We start from the raw sequence: 22382 nt of genomic DNA on the forward strand, positions 1-22382 counted from the left end.
TTCTCCGCTCCGCGCCCAACGCCTGCCGAAACCCTAGTTCCGCTTCACCGCGCCTCCTTAAAGCCCGAGTTCCTCTTCCCCGCACGTCCTCAAAGCCCGAGTTCCTCTTCCCCGCACCTCCCTCTCTGCCAGACGCGCGCGAAACTCCCCGACGCAACCAGCCACGACTAGAATGTTCCGGCCTGCCGCCACAATATTAATAATAATAATAATAATAATAATAATAATGGTAATTATGTAATAATATTAATAGTAATAATTGTACTGATAATAATATTAATAACAATATTTATAATAATAATAATAATAATAATAATAATAATAATGGCATTCTCCACACCAATAATATTTAATACATTTGTAAATGCATTAAAATGTTTCTACTATCATGGGAAATATTTTAACAAGTAGTTTACTTTTGTGAAGTTTAAAGCCTGGTTCACAATAAACCGGGAACAAAAGCGACAACGAGAACGGAAATATTGTAAAAAAAAATTAAATGTGAGAATTCATAATTAACAATTGTGAATGCTCACATTTAAATACATTCATTTTAACATTATTTCCGTTCTCGTTTTTGTTGTCGTTTCCGTTTCCGGTTTATTGTAATGTCAGAACAAATGTTGTCCACACCTGTGGAGTAACGGTCAGCGCGTCTGGCCGCGAAACCAGGTGGCCCGGGTTCGAATCTCGGTCGGGGCAAGTTACCTGGTTGAGGTTTTTTCCGGGGTTTTCCCTCAACCCAATATGAGAAAATGCTGGGTAACTTTCGGTGCTGGACCCCGGACTCATTTCACCGGCATTAACACCTTCATCTCATTCAGACGCTAAATAACCGAGATGTTGATACAGCGTCGTAAAATAACCCAATAAAATAAAAAGAACAAATGTTCTTTTTTTTTGAAATCGTAGCAACTTTTAAATTGAACTTGTCTGCCCTTCGACAAGCAGTGATCCACTTCGGAAATCCGTAGTATCTCATGTTAGTTTGTTTTGTTTTCTTCGAATTGCAGCCATACATAGCACAGCCCAGCATTGTATTGTCGCATAGATTAAAAATATCGCTCAATCTTTGTCACCATAACTAAGTTTAAAGCGACTGTTTTGCTTGATTCCCAGCTCTGACCTCGCAGTGTGACGTCAGCATGCTACGCATTTGTGACAGCGATCCTCCACACCATTATTCTTCCACCATGGATGGTAATACATATGAATAAACTGCGGTATGCCAATTAAACGGCTTTGCGCTAGATCTGGCGTTTTTCAGTGTTAGTTTGGTGGGTGAAATTAATGAAATTTCCGAAATTTGTATTACTGACCTAGAGATTTAGTGAGTATTTTTTAGCACTCAGCGGCAAAATAACCTCATTTTACATTGGCAATATAGTAATTTAGCGACTTCTGCACTGTTTCATAGCGGGTTTCTAAGAATCGAGTTGGCAACACTATTGAATTGTCACACAACGTTTTGTAAGCAGACGAAGCTGTGAAGTAGAATAATCTGGAGTTTTTTCATATATTTAAATACTGAAATCATAAATGGTGTAACGTAATGAGTAAGAAAGTAGATCTAAACAAGTAAGTCACATTTTTATGATTCGACCAGATTGTCTTTATATGTATTGTCTCGTTAAGATTAGTTTAGGTTAAGTTAAGATAGGACAATACATATGGATCGTTCCAATGTTACGGGGTGGACATTTATACATAACTTTTAATACTGTAGCTTCATTTTCATATGAACTTCAAATCATCTGAATATTGCAAATAGTACTGTCCAAGTAGGTAATAATTCCTTTAAATTTTCAGTCCTTTACCTTAATGACATCAGGGTGACAAAAATATTTTATATGACTTACGGGGGATACTTGCAAAAATAGGTATACAAACATTTGCTAAATTACATTTAAAAATCCTGTGAATTTAGCTTTCCTTGACATTTTATGTATTTTTTTTCTGTCACAAGAGAGTGTGAGGAAGCTATATCTGCTTTCATAATGATTATAAATTAATTTGCCCCCTATTTTTTTAATGATTTTTTTAAACATATGTTACGGGTTGGACAGATTTGTTACGGGTTAGACATAGTACAAAATAATTCCATTAAACTTAATTTAGAGCAGAAATATTTTATGTAAAGACCAATTTTCCATGGAATTGACAATTATAAATGACAAAAATTATGAACAAAATAGTAAGTTATATAAGTTATTGCACACAAAACAAATACAACACAACTCAAGATTTTCAGTACATACATCTGTTTGATAGAACTAGAAGAAGAAAACATTATATAACTCAATTAACATTGAAATTCTGAGTTCAGACATTACTTTTAAAAGAAAAGTTTTAACAGATTATTAACAGTTGTTGGGGGCAGAACCACCTTCAAAATGATAGAAACTGTCTCAAAAGATTCATCATTTTCTTCTGCCAAATGCAGTAATTTGACCAGTTAGGATGCATATAACTTAAGTGAACAAGATCCCTCCCTATATCTAATACAGTAGCATAATAATTTTTCCCTGTACTACCTTTTACACTGCTCCTTAAGTGAATAAACACAAAATCTTCATTTTTCACATTGGTCTGTTTTGTTTCTAAAATTGAATCCTGCTCCTGCTTGATGGAGGAATGATGGCAAATCTTTTGACATTGCCATAGAGGTTTGACCTACAACTAAAGTGCCACTTTTCTCTACAGTGGCGAAGTAATGCAGGCTTTGCAAATTTGGAATCAAAGACACTGATTCCCATCTAGCTTCTAACATTTCTCTTGCAGCTTCAATTTCAGCAGCATTAATATATTTAATTTTAATGCCAGGATTAATTTCTTTTGCACAGTTGTAGAACTCCTCTCGAGTAGCAATATTGGTTTTTATACTTTTCACTGCAAGCCATACATTACGTTTTACTCTTCCACGAACACCAGCTACTGCACCCTTTTCATGGTAGGAAGCAAAAAAGTTCCATTCTGCCTTTACAGCGAAGTCTTTCTCAAAAATAGCAGATTAGACAATGTGAACTTGTTCTTAAACTATGCCGCACAGCCATCATTAAATATTTTAAGTTTTGATAAAGGAGGCACTTCAGATTTTAGTTCCTTGATAATACTTACTTACTGGCCTTTAAGGAACCTGGAGGTTCATTGCCGCCCTCACATAAGCCTGCCATTGGTCCCTATCCTGAGCAAGATTTATCCAGTCTCTATCATCATATCCCACCTCCCTCAAATCCATTTTAATATTATCTTCCCATCTACGTCTCTGCCTCCCCAAAGGTCTTTTTCGTTCCGGCCTCCCAACTAACACTCTGTATGCATATCTGGATTCGCTCATACGAGCTACATGCCCTGCCCATCTCAAACTGTAATATAACTGTTTTATAAATTCTAACTTTCAGATTTTTTGACAGCAGACTGGATGATAAAAGCTTCTCAACCGAATAATAACAGGCATTTCCCATAATTATTCTGTGTTTAATTTTCTCTCGAGTATCATTTATATTTGTTACTGTTGGTCCCAGGTATTTGAATTTTTCCACCTCTTCGAAGGCTAAATTTCCAATTTTTATATTTCCATTTCGTACAATATTCTCGTCACGAGACATAATCATATACTTTGTCTTTTCGGGATTTGCTTCCAAACCTATCACTTTACTTGTTTCAAGTAAAATTCCCGTATTTTCCCTAATCGTTTGTGGATTTTCTCCTAACATATTCACGCCATCCGCATAGACAAGATGCTGATGTAACCTGTTCAATTTTTAAACCCTGTCTGTTATCTTGAACTTTCCTAATGGCATATTCTAAAGCGAAATTAAAAAGTAAAGGTGATAGTGCATGTCATTGCTTTAGCCCGAAGTGAATTGGAAAAGCATCAGATAGAAACTGGCCTTTACGGACTCTGCTGTACGTTTCACTGAGATACATTTTAATTAATCGAACTAGTTTCTTGGGAATACCAAATTCAATAAGAATAACATATAAAACTTCTCTCTTAACCGAGTCATATGCCTTTTTGAAATCTATGACTGATACATTGTACCTTTATACTCCCATTTTTTCTCCATTATCTGTCGAATACAAAATATCTGATCAATAGTTCATCTATTACGCCTAAAACCACACTGATGATCCCCAATAATTTCATCTACATATGGAGTTAATCTTCTCAAAAGAATATTCGACAAAATTTTGTACGACATTAACAAAAGTGATATTCCTCGAAAGTTACTACTGTTAGTCTTGTCCCCCTTCTTAAAGATAGGTACGATTATGGACTCCTTCCATTGTTCTGGTGCAATTTCCTTTTCCCAAATAGGAAGTACAAGCTTATAAATTTCGTTAGATAATGCACTTCCACTCTCTTGTATTAATTCTGCTGGAATTTGATCGATACCTGGACACTTATAATTTTCAGATTTTCTATCGCAATTTCGACTTCAGAAAGTGTGGGTTCGGGTATAAATGGCTCAGCAGTTTGTATTTCAATTTCGTCCTGATCATTTCTATTTGGCCTATGTATTTTTTTATTTTAGTAGGTTATTTTACAATGCTTTATCAACATCTTAGGTCATTTAGTGTCTGAATGAGATGAAGGTATGATGCTGTTGAAATGAGTCCGGGGTCCAACACCGAATGTTACAAAGCATTTGCTCATATTGGGTTGAGGGAATATCTCGGAAAAAACCTCAACCAGGTAACTTGCCCCGACCGGGAATGAAACCCGGGCCACCTAGTTTCGCAGCTAGACACGCTGACCGTTACTCCACAGGTCTGGACTGTCCTATGTATATTTAGTAGTTGCCCAAAATAGTTTTTTCATCTGTTCAGTATTGAATGAGAGTCTGCAAACAAGTCACCATTCTCATCCTTGATCACGTTTGCCCTTTCCTGATATCCATTCTTAAATTCCTTGATGCCCTTATATAAATCTCTAATGTTTTTATTTTTACTATTTATTTCTACCTCATTCAGTTTTTCCTTCAAGTAATCTCTCTTTTTGTTCCTAAGTGTACGATTTGCTTCCCGTCTTTTATTGAAATAATTATCTCTATTCGCCTCAACTGGATCCTGTAAGAATTTCAATTTTGCCTGTTTCCTTCTTTCTACTACCATGCAACAATCTTCATCAAATGACAGTTTCTTTTTCTTAGTTTCATAATAACCTATGCTCTGCTCAGCTGCAATTTTGATATTATCTCGGATAAGTTCCTTGATAATAGCACCAATAAATACCCAGACTGACACTTTCCCATGATAAAGCTCATCACAACAACGTAACATCTTGTAGAGTTTCCTGGAAGCCAGACAACAGCAGTAAAAATAGTACATTGTTGATATGTCCAATGGGCACTTTGTACCTCGTCTTGTTGTATGATTGCAGCATTTTCAACATAGTCCCACTGAACAACAGTCTCGTCACCAGACAAACCAATAGAATTTTTACTTTTTTCAAAATAAGCACTCTGGCAATGCTTGACAATCACATGCTTCTTGTAACGCTCAATATAGGCTGTTTTGTTCTTTCCACAGTCAAGTGCTTTACTGTTGTCTTTGTTTCTGCAACAGACAAGAAACCATCAGTTTTTTGCCATTGTTTCAAAACTGCTGGTTCATTATATTCACTTTTATCAAACAGATTTGCATAGGCTGATCCATCTTTATTTTCACAACTATCACATGTACCATTCATATTGTAAATTTTATACTGAACAACAATGTAATTTTATTATCTCAACGATAGGATTTGCTCTCCACCCAGTAACACAGGATTCGTTAGTGCACTCCACAAACGACAATGACAATTTACTTGGACTATTACGAATAACAATGAACTGTTAATCTTAACTAATATTCGCAAAGCACTATTTACAACACATAACTGTCAGTTCTCAGTTCACAGCTCGTTTGTCTTGGCTAGTTCTTCTAGCTCAGTCACTCGCGTTCACAGAATCTCGAACTCCAGACCTTCAGAGACGATCCGCTGAACCTCGAACTCAGGTCCCCCAACTGCAGTCCACTGCACTCGAACTCCGGGCTTCAGGCTCCACAGTTACGGACACAACTCAAGTCGCGCTCTGGTCTCGAAGCTGACTTCACTGCTACACAAGACGAACTCGCTTACAGTCCAAATCTGTTGTCCTCTCGGAGGCTGGCTTCCTTTTTATTTGCTAGGCAACGCTTCGCGGGCCTTCCCGACTTTTCCTTACTGGACAATTCGAGAATAATCTGTGACACTGCAACTCCTCCCCTTCACCTCGCGCTGCCGCCGGCCCTCTTCCCCTCTCGTCGCGTCGTGCGTGGCTGCAGCTCCCTTCTCCACGTCACCCGAACCTTCCACGCGCACCCTGCCCTCTGTGGGACGCGTGATCGAGTCTTGACGGGCTGTCACATTGCTCCCTCCTTAGGGCTGCTCGTCCCGGGCAGTCCCTTGGTAGGCCGCTAGTTGGTCCAGATGCACCACCATCATCTTCCCTCGGGGTTGTCGCTGGATGCGGTACACCACGTCGTTGATCCGGGACACCACGCGGTATGGTCCATCCCAGGCACGTTGCAGCTTCAGTGATTTTCCTTTGGTCTTGGTAGGTCGATATAGCCACACCAGGTCGCCCTCCTGGAATCCTGCAGAGTTGGCTAATCTGTCGTAGCGCACTTTCATCCTGTCGCTGGCCAACTTGAGGTGCTCTCTGGCCAGTTGGTGGACTCCATTCAACTTCTCGGTCAGTTCTGCCACATAGTCAGTCGCTGGCTGGTTGGCACTGGGTGGCGTGCCAAACAGCAGATCACATGGCAGGTGCAGCTCTCTCCCGAAGACCATGTTTGCTGGTGTCATCCCTGTTGTATCGTGGACCGAAGCTCTGTAGGCCAAGAGGAACAGTGGGACTCTGGCATCCCAGTCCCATTGATGGTTGGACACCACCTTCCGCAGGTGCTCTTCCACGGTTTTGATGTAGCGTTCCACCATGCCGTCGGACTGTGGATGGAGGGGAGTGGTCCTGGTTTTATGCACCCCCCAGACGCTGGAGCAATTCTCCCATCAGGTTGGATTCGAAGTTGCGCCCCTGATCACTATGCAATTCCCGGGGCACCCCGAATCGGCAGATGAAGTTGTCAAGTAGTGCGTCTGCCACCGTCGAAGCCTCTTGGTTGGGAATCGCGTACACCTCTGGCCATTTTGTGAAGTAATCCATGGCGACTAGCAGGTAACGGTTCCCTCGATCCGTGACTGGGAACGGTCCAGCAACGTCGATGGCGATCCTCTCAAAAGGAGCTCCCACGTTGTACTGCTGCATGGCTCCCCTGCTGCGTGTCCTTGGTCCGCGACTGGCTGCACATGTGTCGCACCTTCGGCACCGTTGTTCTGTGTCGGTTCTCTGATGCAGCCAGTAGAACCTCTGCCTTAACTTTTCCAGCGTCTTGTTGGCTCCCAGGTGGCCTCCAGTCACTCCAGCATGAGTCTCCTCCAGCACTTCCGTCACCTTGCTCCTGGGCAGGACAAGTTGTTCTATGCGGGTTCTTCCATCGGCCGACTCCCAAATCCTCTTCAGGATACCATCCTTGACAGTGAAGGATTCCACTGGGCCCAGTAGCTCTTGTAAGTGGTGCTACGGTTGGCGATATCGGCCCACACTGGTCTCTGGCCGGACTCCACATCACGCAGTAGCTGTCCAATGTTTGGGTCATCCAGCTGCTCCCTCCTTAAGGCGGCGCTATCCCATCCTGGGCTCGGCTGGGCAGCAATTGCTCGGACTGCGTAGCCGCCATCCTGCTCTTCTACTTTCAGGCAGTGTTTGCAGCCATCCGGGCATGGGCGTCGTGATAAGGCATCAGCGTTGGAATGTTTCTTCCCTTGGTGGTGTTCAGAGGTGAAGTTGTACTCCTGCAGTCGTTGAACCCAACGGGCGGTCTGCCCCTCCAGATTCTTGAAGCCCAATAGCCAGGTGAGTGCAGAATGGTCTGTCCTCAGATGGAATTCCTGGCCATACAAATACTTGTGGAAATGCTTCAGGGCTTCCACAATGGCAAGAAGTTCTCTACGTGTTACACAGTAGTTTCTCTCAGCCTTGGATAGTGTTCGGCTGAAGTAGGCAATCACCCTCTCTTGCCCGTCCTGTTCCTGAGAGAGTACTCCGCCGATGCCTACGTTGCTGGCGTCCGTGTCGAGCGTGAACTTCCTTCCAGGGATGGGGTATCCCAGTACAGGAGCAGTGCAGAGCGCCTCTTTCAGTGACTGGAAGGATGACTCCGCCTCGTCCGTCCATTGGAATTGTCGTTTCTCCTCGGTCAGCTGGGTTAGAGGCTTAGCGATGTTGGCGTACCCAGCTACGAACCTTCTGTAATAAGTGCAGAGGCCGAGAAAGCGGCGCAACTCCTGCTTGTCCCTCGGTCTCGGCCATCCTCTGACGTCTTGTAGCTTCTCTGGGTCCGTGGCCACTCCGTTGGTCCCTACTATGTGCCCCAGGTAGCTGACCTTCTTCTGGAATAGATGACATTTCTTCGGGTTCAACTTCAGCCTGGCTTGTCGCAGTCTCTCGAACACTTTCCTCAGGTTCGACAGTTGTTCGCCGAAGGTCTTGCCGACCACGATGACGTCATCAAGGTACAGCAAACAGGTGTCGTATGTCAGGCCTCTCATTACGGACTCCATTAGTCTCTGGAATGTGGCTGGGGCGTTGCAGAGGCCAAACGGCATAACGGTGAACTGCCATAGTCCCTGGCCTGTAGAGAATGCCGTTTTCTCCTTGTCCTCAGGATGTAGAGCCACGTGCCAGTATCCTGACTTGAGATCCAACGTCGAGAACCACTCTGCTCCGGCCAGGGTGTCCAAGGTGTCGTCAATTCGTGGAAGGGGAAAGCAGTCCTTCTTGGTGACGTCATTCAGTCTTCTGTAGTCCACGCAGAAACGCAGGTCCCCATTCTTCTTCTTCACCAGCACCACAGGTGATGACCAAGGGCTGTCGGATTCCTCGATGACCCCTCTTGCTTTCATGCCCTCCAGTTGGCTGTCAATCTCCCTCTGTTTAGCTAGAGGGACGCGTCGAGGAGTTTGTCTGATTGGGCGAGAATTTCCAGTGTCGATGCAGTGCTGAACTTTCTCCGTTCTCCTGTAGTCGTTTTCAGACAGACTGAACACGTCCTGAAATTCTGTCAGTAGATCGTGGACTTGTCTTCTTTCTCCTTTACTTAAATTATCTGCCAATTCTCGAGCCAGCTCTTTCAGTGATGAGTCTAGATCTGGACGTGGTCAGTGACACTCCTCGTTATCTACCAGAGATGTCACAGACACCACTGGCTCGACGCTACCTAGTACAGTTTCACTAGGCACCTCCTTGTCCCAATTGGTGACATTCAGGACCCTCACCGGTACCACCTTCTGATTCGGGAGTAGGGTTCTGGCCTTATGTGGCCAATTGGTCAACCCCATCTATCGGAGTTGTCTGCGAATCGAGCAGGTTTCTCTTAGGTTGTCCGCCCAGTCTTGCCGTCACCACCATCTCGCAGCCTGCCTGGATTGTCACATGATTCTCCAAGGTGAGTCTGCTGGCCATGGGTTTGTCTTCGATGTCCCTCAGGAACACTTCATCCTGACCAAAACGGAGTATATGGCGCCGGATGTCCACCATTGCATCGAAGATCCGCATGGCGTCGAGTCCCAAGATGACGCCTTCAGTGATGTTGGCGACGAACACCCACATCTCCAGTCTCCTCTTTCCCAAGGTTAATTCCAGGAAAACCTCTTTTTGGATGGGCAGGCTCTCGCCTGAGGCAGTATGTAGCTCATATCGGCGCAGCAGCGTCCTCCCAGGTAGGCCACGCACGACTTCCGGTCTGGCGATGGTAAGCGACGTCCCGGTGTCTACCAGTACTCTGCATGGGCGGCATCTTATCCATCCATCAGCAATCAGCCCATCGTCGCATCTTCTGTTAACCGTCTTCAAGATCAGCCGAGGGGATGGTGATGAAGGCGCCGACGTGCCTCTCATCGCATCGGCCCCCTCTTGTTTTTCCTGTTTGTGACCAGATTGGTCACAGTCCTCCTCAAGTGCCCAGGTTCGCCGCAGGACCAGCAGGTATGCACTCCACGTCTTCGTCGCTCGGGTGATTTCGGTTGACGTTCCTCGACGTCGGCCGCCGCGACGCTCCTAATCCGGTGCGACGTCGAGACGTTCGCCGTCAACTTGGATGCCTCCATCCTGAGTGCCGCCGCCAGAGCTGCGTTGATGGTGCGATGCTCTGCCAAGAGTAGCTGTTGTCTTATTTCCGGGTCTCGAACTCCGCTGCCGAAGGTGTAGGCCGCCTCTCCAGCGACGAAGTTAGGTGGTAGGCCCCTGAGGGCCTTATGGGCCAGTTGTTCTACCGCCATTGCAAATTCTTGCAGGGACTCGCCTGACTGTTGGACCCTCGTTTTCAGTTGGGTCCTGAATGCTGCCGCAAGTTGATGGTCACCATAACGTCCCTCCAAGGCCGCCATTATCTCAGCGGCTGTCCCATCTTCTGGAACGCTGTGAAGAATCTCCGACGCCTGTCCCTGAAGCGCGGCCAGCAGCTGAGTAGTTTTCTCTGCTGGCGTCCACCCATTGTGCTCTGTGATGGCCTCGAACTGGCGACGGAATATCGCCCAAGACGTCGTACCGTCGAACTTCGGCGTCTTGACGTTGTAATGTCTGGCTGAAGGTGATGGTTCCACAGGGCCACTATATGGAGCCCTCAACTCTGTGCCCGCTTCTTGCATGGCACGTCGAACCTCCTCGGCAACTATCTGTTTATGTTCTCTAGCCTGGCGATCCACCAACGCGAGGATGTGCTTGTTTTCTACAGCATGTTGGTTCATTAACGCGAGTATGTGCTTGTTTTCCTCAGCGTGTTTGTCCATCACCTCACTCGTCTGCTCTTGACGACGCTCGAGATCGCGGATTTTGCCGTCGAAATGGTCTACATCCTGTCTCAACTCGGCTACTGTCTTGTTTATAGTTGTAAAATTCTGGTTTAGTTTATCCAAATCGGCCTTAAGTTCGTCTTTCACAATGGTGACAATTCCATCTACGTGGGCCGAAACTCTTTCAATTTGCATAGTGACGTCATCTTTCACTCCGCTTATGTCGCCTTTCACTTCATTTACATCACTTTTCATCTCCGTTTTCACTTCACTTATGTCGTACTTCAGCTCAGCTTTCATTTCCGCGATGGCTTGCAGGATCTGCTGTAGGTTCTCCATTGTCGATAATATCCCACTTCTGACACCAATGTAAATTTTATACTGAACAACAATGTAATTTTATCTCAACAATAGGATTTGCTCTCCACACAGTAACACAGGATTCGTTAGTGCACTCCACAAACGACAATGGCAACTTACTTGGACTATTACGAACAACAATGAACTGTTAATCTTAACTAATATTCACAAAGCACTATTTACAACACAGAACTGTCGTTCTCAGTTCACAGCTCGTTTGTCTTGGCTAGTTCTTCTAGCTCAGTCACTCGCGTTCACAGAATCTCGAACTCCAGACCTTCAGAGACGATCCGCTGAACCTCGAACTCAGGTCCCCCAACTGCGGTCCACTGCACTCGAACTCCGGACTTCAGGCTCCACAGTTACGGACACAACTCAAGTCGCGCTCTGGTCTCGAAGCTGACTTCACTGCTACACAAGACGAACTCGCTTACTGTCCAAATCTGTTCTCCTCTTGGAGGCTGGCTTCCTTTTTATTTGCTAGGCAACGCTTCGCGGGCCTTCCCGACGTTTCCTTACTGGACAATTCGAGAATAATCTGTGACACTGCCACTCCTCCCCTTCACCTCGCGCTGCCGCCGGCCCTCTTCCCCTCTCGTCGCGTCGTGCGTGGCTGCAGCTCCCTTCTCCACGTCACCCGAACCTTCCACGCGCATCCTGCCCTCTGTGGGACGCGTGATCGAGTCTTGACGGGCTGTCACAATATTCTCCTTAGTGGAAGCACACCAATACAACCCACAACATATCATTGCGCCTTAGCGGCAGCAGGCTGATGCAACCACAACATATCACTATTGCAAAAATAAATGAAGTTTGAATATTATCATCGTATAAGCATTACAGTCAGGATATTACTAATGGCTTGAGCAGCCATGTTCTACGCAATTACAGGGATTTTACAATCTCCTGCCTTCCCTTTTAATTCAGTGATTGCTGTTCTCTTCTAAAATAGGCCTACCTAATATATGTGACGTGAAATTTATACATATTAAATTTAGGTATATAATTTTAGCTGTATATATTTTAATTCTAACACTGGTGTCCTCTTCTAATGTACCATACCTATAATGAAATATTGCATAATTATATTTAGGTAGGCCCTACATAAGTTCAGTTAGGCATATCTTAATTCTAATATTGCTGTCCTCTTTTGATGTGCCTATAAAATGCATAAAAAGAGTATTTTAGATCCTATTTTAATATTTTAAAATCTGCTTTAGGTGTCTAAACGTGATTTTTTTAGAGTTAATAAATATCTAAGGCATATTCATAAATATGAATAAAATCATTGAATATCTTTGGTGCTATGGGTATGGGCAGATGGGCAGACGGAATCACAAAAACCACTTATTCGCATTTAGTCATAATGTATTATTATTATTATTATTATTATTATTATTATTATTATTATTATTATTATTATTATGTAGTAATGTTATATTTTATAATTGTGGTACTAACATGATTATGTCACTACTAATAACATCGTAGTAATTCAATTTTTGAAAGCTACTCATTATCGCATTGTGAAGAGTACCACATGGTGCTTGGTGATGCTTGTTGTCAGTACAGCGGAGAAACATCCGAAACCAGGCTGGAAGCAAGTCAGAAGTTACATACCATGAGAGGTTTAAAGAGAAGGGTTATTTTTTTATTGGGTTATTTTACGATGTTGTATCAACATCTAGGTTATTTAGCGTCTGAATGAAATGTAGGTGATAATGCCAGTGAAATGAGTCCGGGGTCCAGCACCGAAAGTTATCCAGCATTTGCTCGTATTGGATTGAGGGAAAACCCCGGAAAAAACCTCAACCAGGTAACTTGCCCCGACTGGGATTCGAACCCGGGCCACCTGGTTTCGCCGCCAGACGTGCTGACCGTTACTCCACAGGTGTGGATTAAAGAGAAGGAAAGCATTATGTTTCTATATATTATCTCTGTCTCTCTTTACCTTCCCAGCAACCCATTGTCACAAGCAGGTAGTTGGAAGCTAACATCTGACATCGACTCGGGCATTCAAATTAATCCTGAGTCAAACTGTATACAGTGTAAAGACAAAATAACAAAATAATAAGGAAAAGACGAATAATAATTAATTCATCCTTATACACATAAAAAATCTTTCTCTTAAAAATTGAAAGGAAGCAATGCTTCCACCACATCATGGACGCTATGCCCCTGAGTATAATATTAAGAGTACTGGGTGTTCATTTCAAAGTGTGTCATAACGTCACTGTTGTGAGTCAGCGATTTGAAGCGAGTTTCAGCTTTCATGTCAGAGAAGTTGCCTATTAATCAAGGCATTCAATCTGAACTTGAGAACGTGTACGGTATAACTTGAACGTTGTAGCAACAGATGGCGGTCTGTACGGTCTGTGTGCTACCATAACCTCTTTCAAACTGTGTTTTGCGCGAGCAAGTCGTACCCAGGGTATTTGTTATCATCTGTTGCGTATGGCAACATTCCCCTACACAAATCAAATGCTCCGTGTCCATGTTGACCGTCGAAATTAATGTCAACAAGTACTGTACGTAAGTAATCGTCTTAACCCTCTCCCCATATCCCGACAGTAAGAAAGAAACTCACCTCAGTACGTGTTTCGAAACAGTTCACATTCCTGTCACTACCGGCGTTACGGTATGTATCGGTAAGTACTCTTCTGAATGAACGCCATACTTGCCAGGCAACTTCTCTGGCACATAGGTAATACGCCTTTGCAGAAGTGTAGGAAGATTGAATTCTCTAGGCTCATCAGCTAGCCACATGACGAAATACAGCGAGCCATGACACACTCTGAACTGAACACGCAGTATAACAATTCTAGTAAAGTATTACATTATTTTTTTCAGTTTTGTTTTATACCAGATTTTATGAAATGGTTTATTTTTAGGCTTGCAGAGGAAGAACTCTTGCGAGAAGCAAAACGAGGAGCATCGAGAGCTGCTGTTGGTGGTGCATTGGCTTGGCAGAAATGTCCCCTGAAACCAACGAACAAGCGCTTCCTCTTGAATGTTATACAGCACACAGTGAATTCAAACAAATTGAAAGAAGATTCTCGGACAAAGAGTTACAAGAAGAAAATTTGTCATCATAGTCAAGAAACTAGTAAGAAGAAGAAGAAAATTAAGGATGATAAACGTGGTGACAATAATCGTGTAGAAAAAAGTAAGAATAAAACATAGGCAAAACGAAAAACAAATTCACATAACTCTAAGAAGTCTTCCTCGTAAGAGTTTTTTTTTTTTTTTAACAATATGAATCTGTAGGAGAAGGATTTGTATTGAGTGAAGTGATTATTGGTTTTCTAAATTAAGTACCTAGATCAAATATAGAACATGACAAACACTGAACTTCCAAAGTGAGTTTGATGAATCTGGAGCATCTCTCTGTCTCTCTGTGTATGTGTGTGTCATTTTATCATGTTCTAAAACTGTTTTCTGAATACGGAATAGTCCAGGCAAAAAAGAAAGGAACTACAGGAGAACTGCCACTGATGAAGATGAGAAAATTGCATTGTTAGCCACAGTGAATTAAAATCCCCATGTATGTTCTCGAGAATTAGCTACCAGTGCAGGAACTTCTAAAGGCAGTTTTCTTTGAATATAGGAACGGAACAAATTTCATCCATACCTTGTCTTTTCATCAAGAATTACATGTGATGATTTTGTGAATAGAATAATATTTTGTAGATGGGCACAAGACAGAATTGGGAATAATAATATCTTTCTATCATTATTTTCTGAAGAATTTACTTTCACAAATCATGGTGAAGTAAATTGGCATATAATGGACTATTAGACTGTTGAAAATCCACATTGGCTAAGAGAAGTTGAGCATCAGAGACCTGGTCTATTGTATGATGTGGCCTTTTGGGAGATAAGGTACTGTATTTTTTCGAATACCATATATAAATATATGGGGCACATTTGAACCATTTGAATTTCTCACCTCAACACATAATTTTCATTAAGTTGCCGGTACTGACAGCAGAAGCCAGCCCTTCTGATGTATTGGTTGCCATTTTCCTTCCATTTAATTTATTGGTGTGAACTCAGTGGATGTACTTGTGTTGAAGTGCTTAGAAAGTATTAATTTTTTTTCGAACTTCGTAAGGATATTTTGACAACATGCACATTCCAGAGGTGAGTTTCATTAAGTAATATTAGAGCCTAATGAATTCACTTCTCGAAAATTATTGTAGAGCTCTAATATTTACTTCTTCTTCCTTTTAATGAATGGTCGTACTTCATAGGGTCATGTGGGGCACATTTGTAACCGTGGACTGCTACTGATATGGATGTAGATATTAATAATAAAATATAGTGCGGGGTCAGAAACGACCCCAGGTAAGTGCCGAGGGTTAAAACACACTCGGAAAGAACTCAGAGACAGAGATGCATGTTATAACCATTGACCTGCAACAGGCCTTAACAAAAAGCTGTCAACTCTCCTCTTGTTCTATAAATGTAAGATGTGGACACACATTCTAAGCATTCAGCCTTGTGATTCACCTGGTGGTAATTTCATTGTCTGGACTGAAAGTGTCACTGATTGTGGGTCAGAAGAAATTAGCAGCTGTATAAAGAAGTCTTTGGAGGAGCATGACATAAGAAGTCATACACACACTCACTGTCATATCTGATAACCAGGCTTCGAGACTTCGGACCCAATAGAGCAGTTCAGGGGAAATCCACGTAATGGCATGCTGAGTATAGTGGTCATCATAGGGGTGGGGGTACTGTAGAATGAATGCCAACAAATACGCAAAGAAAAACACTCTGGATTTGAAGGTTCTGACGAATAATTTGGTTTTCATACAAACCCATTTTCAAACTGTGTCTGAAACTATTACACGGTTAGAAAAGTCAGAGCAAGAGATGCCGGAAGCCCTCAAATTAATTTGGAAAATGATGCAGAGAATTAATGAGACATCAAATACACCGGTTACGGAACGTGCAAAACAGAAGTGGAAATCAATTTTATGTAAAAATAACGGATGTGGAACATTGTGTAATATAAACAGTAAATTAGTGGGCATAGAGTCACCTGAGAATAAAGGACTGTGTCTTAGGGACTGCAATGATGTTAGGTTTTTTCGTTTTGCTCCTATCACGTCATGCGACGTAGAGCGCAGCTTTTCACAGTACAAACTTTGGCAGATAACCGAAAAAGATTTAAGTTTGAGACACTAAGAATGTATCTTGTAGTAGGTACATTGCAATTCGGTAGTGTAACTGCACTTCCTAAAGACGACCAATAGGATAAATGAAAAAATTAAAATTGCTACATGCTTATTTCCACCATTAACACTGTGTATAATTAAACATAAATGCTTATAAAAGACAGGAGAATAAATGCTTTTCACATTCGTTTGAAATTGTCATTGTGTAATGTACATTTACTTTCAGAATGTACATATGTGTGTTTCCCCGTACTACCATACTCTACTCTAAATAGCAACGTTGTTACCTCAACACATCTCTACCTATCTGCAGCGAGTCAACAACCTATAGTGCATGCACAGTAAACTTATTGTATCGGGTCCAAAGCCTCGAAGCCTGCTGATAACTATGGCAGACAAAACAAGAATTGGATCATTATGTCACTTTGGCTGTATATGTTATCAACAGGGAGACTGCACAACATTCAGCGCCATTTTCTCATATCTGGACATTCCATATTAGGCCTACCTAGTGAGAGAAATTTTAGTATTGTTGAAAAATATGTAATTCGCCATGCACAGTTTGTATACTCTCAAAATAAGTGGGTAAGCATTTTTAAGAGATGAGGTCAAAAAAGAATCCAGTGTGTGCAAGAAATGAAGAGGGAAGACTTTTTAAACCTCAGTGACTTGAAAAAAAAATGTCAAAAATATGAAACTGAAAATGGCGAGAAATTTCTCCTTGGAGATGTTGTTTGCCTCAGTCTATCAGAAGCTTTACCTGGAATTTTGGGGATATCCCGTTATTTTATGGTGAGGTGTGGGAAAATGTGAATTTAAATAAAACAGGTCGTCATGCTCCACCCTTCCTTGCAGTTCACTTGCCTGTTGATGCACTGAAATACAAGGATATCATGGATGCTCTGAAGTGGATGCTACTGATATGTCATGAATTCTACAAATCCATTAACCCTAAAAAGTTGAATGCAGAAGTGAAGTACAAATGAACTACTGTATACTACTTTTATATTCAACCACTCTGTGATCAGTTTTTAAAAGATTTATAACTATGTGATAATTGTGTACCATATATTATTAATAATGTGTTTAATAAAATGTCAGCATTGTGTAGAATATATTGAATGTCCTAATACAGTGAAACTCCTTTTTAATGAATCTCTGAGGGATTTTTTTTTTCTTAAATAGAGGTTTTCCATATCCCTCCTGCTACCAAGAGGGATAATGCGATTACCCCACTGACAATATATCAATATTATTTTTATTTTTCTCTATATATATATATATATATATATATATATATATTTAAATTCCATGTATTTGTCCATTACATGCCTACTAACAATTTGAATTAAAGGTAACATAAATAATTACTCTAATTTAAGATGTAATTCACATTATTTATGTGGGGTGTTCTTGTTACCCCCCCTTGGTGTCATGACAATTCCAGGATATAAAATTCAATCTGTAGCTTTTTTCCTTCATATGTCTGTTTGTCTGCCTCCAAATTATTTTATTTTGTGTTATTTATAACAATTTTTATATTATTTATATTATCATGATCTTTTATTCACAATTTTTTATTTTTTATTTCTGTGCATTAAGATTTTCCTGAAAGTGATTTTGTTAGAAATAATTATTAGTTTAGCCCTTTTTTTCGAGATGTTCGTTGTAGTATAGGTGGTGTTCGAATACAATATTTGAATTTAAACAATTATCTGAAATTAGATTTATTAGTTTTTTTTACTTGGTTATTTAACAATGCTGTATCAACTAGGTTATTTAGTGTTGATAGCAAAATGATATTTGGCGAGATGAGGCCAATTAGATTACCTTACATTTGTTTTACAGTTGCAGAAAACCTCGGAAAAAACAATCAGATAATCAGTCCAAGTGGGAATCGAACTCACGCCCAAACGCAACTCTGGGTCAGCAGGCAAGTGCCATAGCCAACTGTGCTACGCCGGTGGCAGTTTATTATTTTCATATTTTTATTTATTTATTTTTAGAAATTCATTTTTTTTATTGTATTATAAAGAAATGTTATTGAGTTGTATATTTGGTATTCTAATATTTAATTTTCAATAAGTAACTGAAATGATTTCCAATTTATATTATAGTACTGTGGTATTCATTACTTGTAAATGTGTTTTCCACAATGTCAAAATGATGTCACATTAAGAAGTTTGTCTTGAAATGCAAGAGAGGCATATTTAAATTTACTGTATATGTTACCTTATAGCAGTGGTCATCAAAACACTGCATGCTCAGGCTAGTGTCCCTTACCTGTGGACAAGACACAGCCCTAGCGTGCAATCATCGTTGCTGGCGGGTATGCTGTCTCTCTATCCCTTGTGCATGACGGAGCAGAGTTCCTTACCCTTCATGCACTCTACCCGTTTCAGCAAGTGCTGATGACCACTGCCTTATAGTGTCACCAGTAACATATCTGAAGTTCATTAATTTTGGTGTATTTTCAACAAAACGGAATAGGACTTTCGAACAACCCTGTGTTTTTAAAAATAGGATCAATATTTTATATTTTTACATTTTTTGTAAGTCTATAATCAATAATACATAAATTGTTTATATTCCAAATGCTTAACGAAGATTTATGTATGGTTTTTGATTGGGGTAATTATATTACTCCCCTTGGTAGTAGTAAGTTGTGAAAAACATTGGTAGCAGGAGGGTTAAAAGGTTTATGGGAAAGTAAGGCAAAAATAACTAGTACTAACATGTGTGTCACATACCAAATATTTTAATAATTTATTTAGGCCTACAATTATTATTTACAATAAATTTCATTATTATATTTTCTAACTCTTCAAATGGTGAGGCACGAATGTTTTTCTGTTTGGTTTGAACCCAAACCACACTGAAACTAAGCATTGAAAATATTTTCTTTCGCCATTATTCCTAGTGAAATACAATAGTTGGCAAACCATGCTTTTTGCTGTATGTGATTGTGTTATTTGAGGATCACTATCGAATATGACGGTACCATTGATTATTGAAAGACGAGTCGATATTTCGGGCTTCATATCATAAAATCCAGTTGAAAATTATTTCTTAAAAGTGGGATTTTCCTTAAACCAAGTTTCCTTAAAAGTGGGAATTAATTACATTCTTATGGTAATTTGGCTGGGACATAACAGATTATTCCTTGAAAATGGGAACGTTAAAATGGGGTTTTACCACAGTCTAGTATATACAGTCACGAAGGTCAGTACATAGTAAATATGCATCCATAGATAGTTGCTAACCACTAGGTTCGCTACTATTGCCTCATTACAGACAATGCGAAATAGTACCTGCACAGTCTATTGTTCCTAGTACCCTCATAAACTCAAGCTTCGTGACTGTATATACTAGACTGTGGTTTTACTGTAGTTTCCTTTATTCCATATTCATTCGTCCAAGGAAAACAATGGTAACCAACATTGCAATGATTACATATCCAATCAATTCCTCGTTATGTGACTTAAATATAGACAATATCAGGTGCTTCAGTCTTCGAATTTGCTAGACGAAGTATGTAGCTTTAGAAAAGAACAGCACTAATAGTAAAATAATCACATCACACCCTTAAAATAATACTGTCGTAACTACCAAAAGTCATTTTGAGTAAATGTAAGATAAACATTTCAAAGTCTTATGAAAAATCAGGATTAGCCTACCAAGTATCAGTATGAGTCCTGCAGACTTTACCCTCGAACTTAAAGATACGACAGTTCTACTGTTTAATAGAGAATTAAATAAAGATTGCAAAACTGCCAGCAACAAAAAATTCAATTTTTGGGAGTTACAACAGTATTATTCAAGTATTTCGATATTCTATATATCAATATTTTCGTGAATTTTCATATCTTAATATTCCAATTTTTACATTTTGTGGGTTACCATTGTATTTCCGCTTGCTCTTTGGTTGTGAGTTGGGATTTTCGCCAATTATAAATGTCATAGGACAATGATTCTTCATGCTGATGGAAAGGGCGATTTCGTTATAAAATACACTCCTCTTATTGAAGTAAAGGTGTAAAACTGCTCATTATCATGATGGTATGAGTTTTGGTAATCATCACAGATGTATGAAAGAGAAACTAATGCACTTCATGGTTTCTTACAAGGGCGGGTTACTAGTCCTTCCAAAACCTCCAACATGGAGGATCAGGGTTTTAGATCAGTTATCCTTCTACAGTAGATGGATTTATTTCACTATATCTTAGGAGCTTCATCTTCCCCTGCTTGTTTGGTTCATGGGTGGTTTTTTATTTCCCACTTACCTGTCGACTAAGCTGGTGAGGGCATTCCACTATCCATCACCTGGGGACATGTCCTCTATATAGGGTTTACACATTCCCTGTGGTTTTATCTAATGCGGGGTTATTCATAAGTCCGTGAAACATTTTGAAGTTTAATAACAAATAAAGTTCACAACATATCATGGTAATTGACATGCCGATAGAGAAACTCTCCAAGTTTGTTTAATAAGAAAAGCCCGCTCTTAGTTGCCATCATTTATCACTAGGTGGCAATAGTTATCAATAATGGCAAAATAACGTTTACTAAATGTGAGCAATCATTTTGAATGTTGGAATATGCAAGGATCTCGTCAAAAATTTGAAGTAGATGGTTTTGCCGACTTGCTCATCGCAATGAAGCAATTTTTCATCTCTCCTTAAAAGTGAATCGGCAAAATGTGCGAATATGGGGAACTGAAATTTCCCGCACAGTCATAGAGGATGTGCGAGACTCACCTAAGGTGAATGTCTTCTGTGTGATTTCGAAAGAGAAGGTGTACGGGCCATTTTTCATTTTAGAGCCCACTATCACTGGGATGATTTACTTGGACATGTTACAAAACTGGCTGATGCCACAGCTGAATGAAGACAGCAATGATTACATCTCTCTCAGGAAGATGGATCTCGCTGTCACTATCACAGCATGCGAGAGTATCTTAATCAAAATTTGCCACAGAGGTGGATCAAACACACAGGACGAGGAGATGACGCATTAATGAAGTGGCCACCATGATCACCGGATTTAACTCCGTGAGACTTTTTCTTGTGGTGATTTGTGAAGGATATTGTCTATGTGCTTCCGCTCACCTCTGATCCCCAGGAACTTCGCTCTGGTCAACCATGACATGCTGAAGCATGTATGGGGCGAGATGGATTACCAAATGGATGTATTTCGTATTAGCAAAGGTGGTAAAATTGAGCATCTGTGAGATATGTAACAAAACTTTGAGAGTTTCTCTTTATTCTAGTGTAAAGTAATTTGTTATTCGTTACGTAGTAGTTATGAATTTTTAAAATGTTTCACGGACTTATGAATATAGTCCTGTATAATGTAGAATATGATTTTTATTTATCTTCATTCACCTTCACTTTTACAATATATTACAAACTTGGGTAAGTTAAATGATCATGAGCTGACTACGTCACTGTCACTGCCGCCTCTGCCTGTAACTCATCCTCCTGCCAAATTTGAATATTATATGAAGCATATGGTGACCAGGTACCAAAAATGAAAAAGGACATACATTCTTGGGAAGAAAAAGAAGCATTTAATTGTTTTTCTTTCTTATGCACAAACTGAAAAATTAATTAACACCACACAACAAAATAAACATTAAGTTCTTAGAAAATTGCTTACAAAGAAAATTTTTTTGCATGACCCTTAACTTCTGATAGAGAAAATATTTATTTGAATACAAGGGTTAAGTTTACTTTACTTTTTATGTGCGTTAAAATATTCAAGATCATTCATTCTAACATAATTTTGTCCTTAATATGACTTTGTTCAAAAAAGTTTCATAATGTACTGCTTTGAATCACCAATCTATGACTGGCACGAAGTGTTCCGGTATTTAAGTGACACTTCACATTACCTCTTCCCTTGTTAGGACAATGAATATCACATTTGTAATATATACCAAAAAATAAAAATTAGGTCAT

General features: G+C 40.5%; 1 long non-coding RNA gene across 1 annotated transcript; it reads left to right on the forward strand.

The window, feature by feature from the left end:
• Positions 1-1337: 1337 nt before the first annotated feature.
• On the forward strand, positions 1338-17537 carry LOC138707653 (uncharacterized). Its single transcript, XR_011334307.1, has 2 exons — positions 1338-1578; positions 14131-17537. It is a non-coding gene; the product is annotated as an uncharacterized lncRNA (long non-coding RNA).
• The last annotated feature ends 4845 nt before the right edge of the window (positions 17538-22382 follow it).

The sequence above is a fragment of the Periplaneta americana genome, chromosome 10 (assembly GCF_040183065.1).
Source record: "Periplaneta americana isolate PAMFEO1 chromosome 10, P.americana_PAMFEO1_priV1, whole genome shotgun sequence".
Taxonomy (NCBI): Eukaryota; Metazoa; Arthropoda; class Insecta; order Blattodea; family Blattidae; genus Periplaneta; species Periplaneta americana.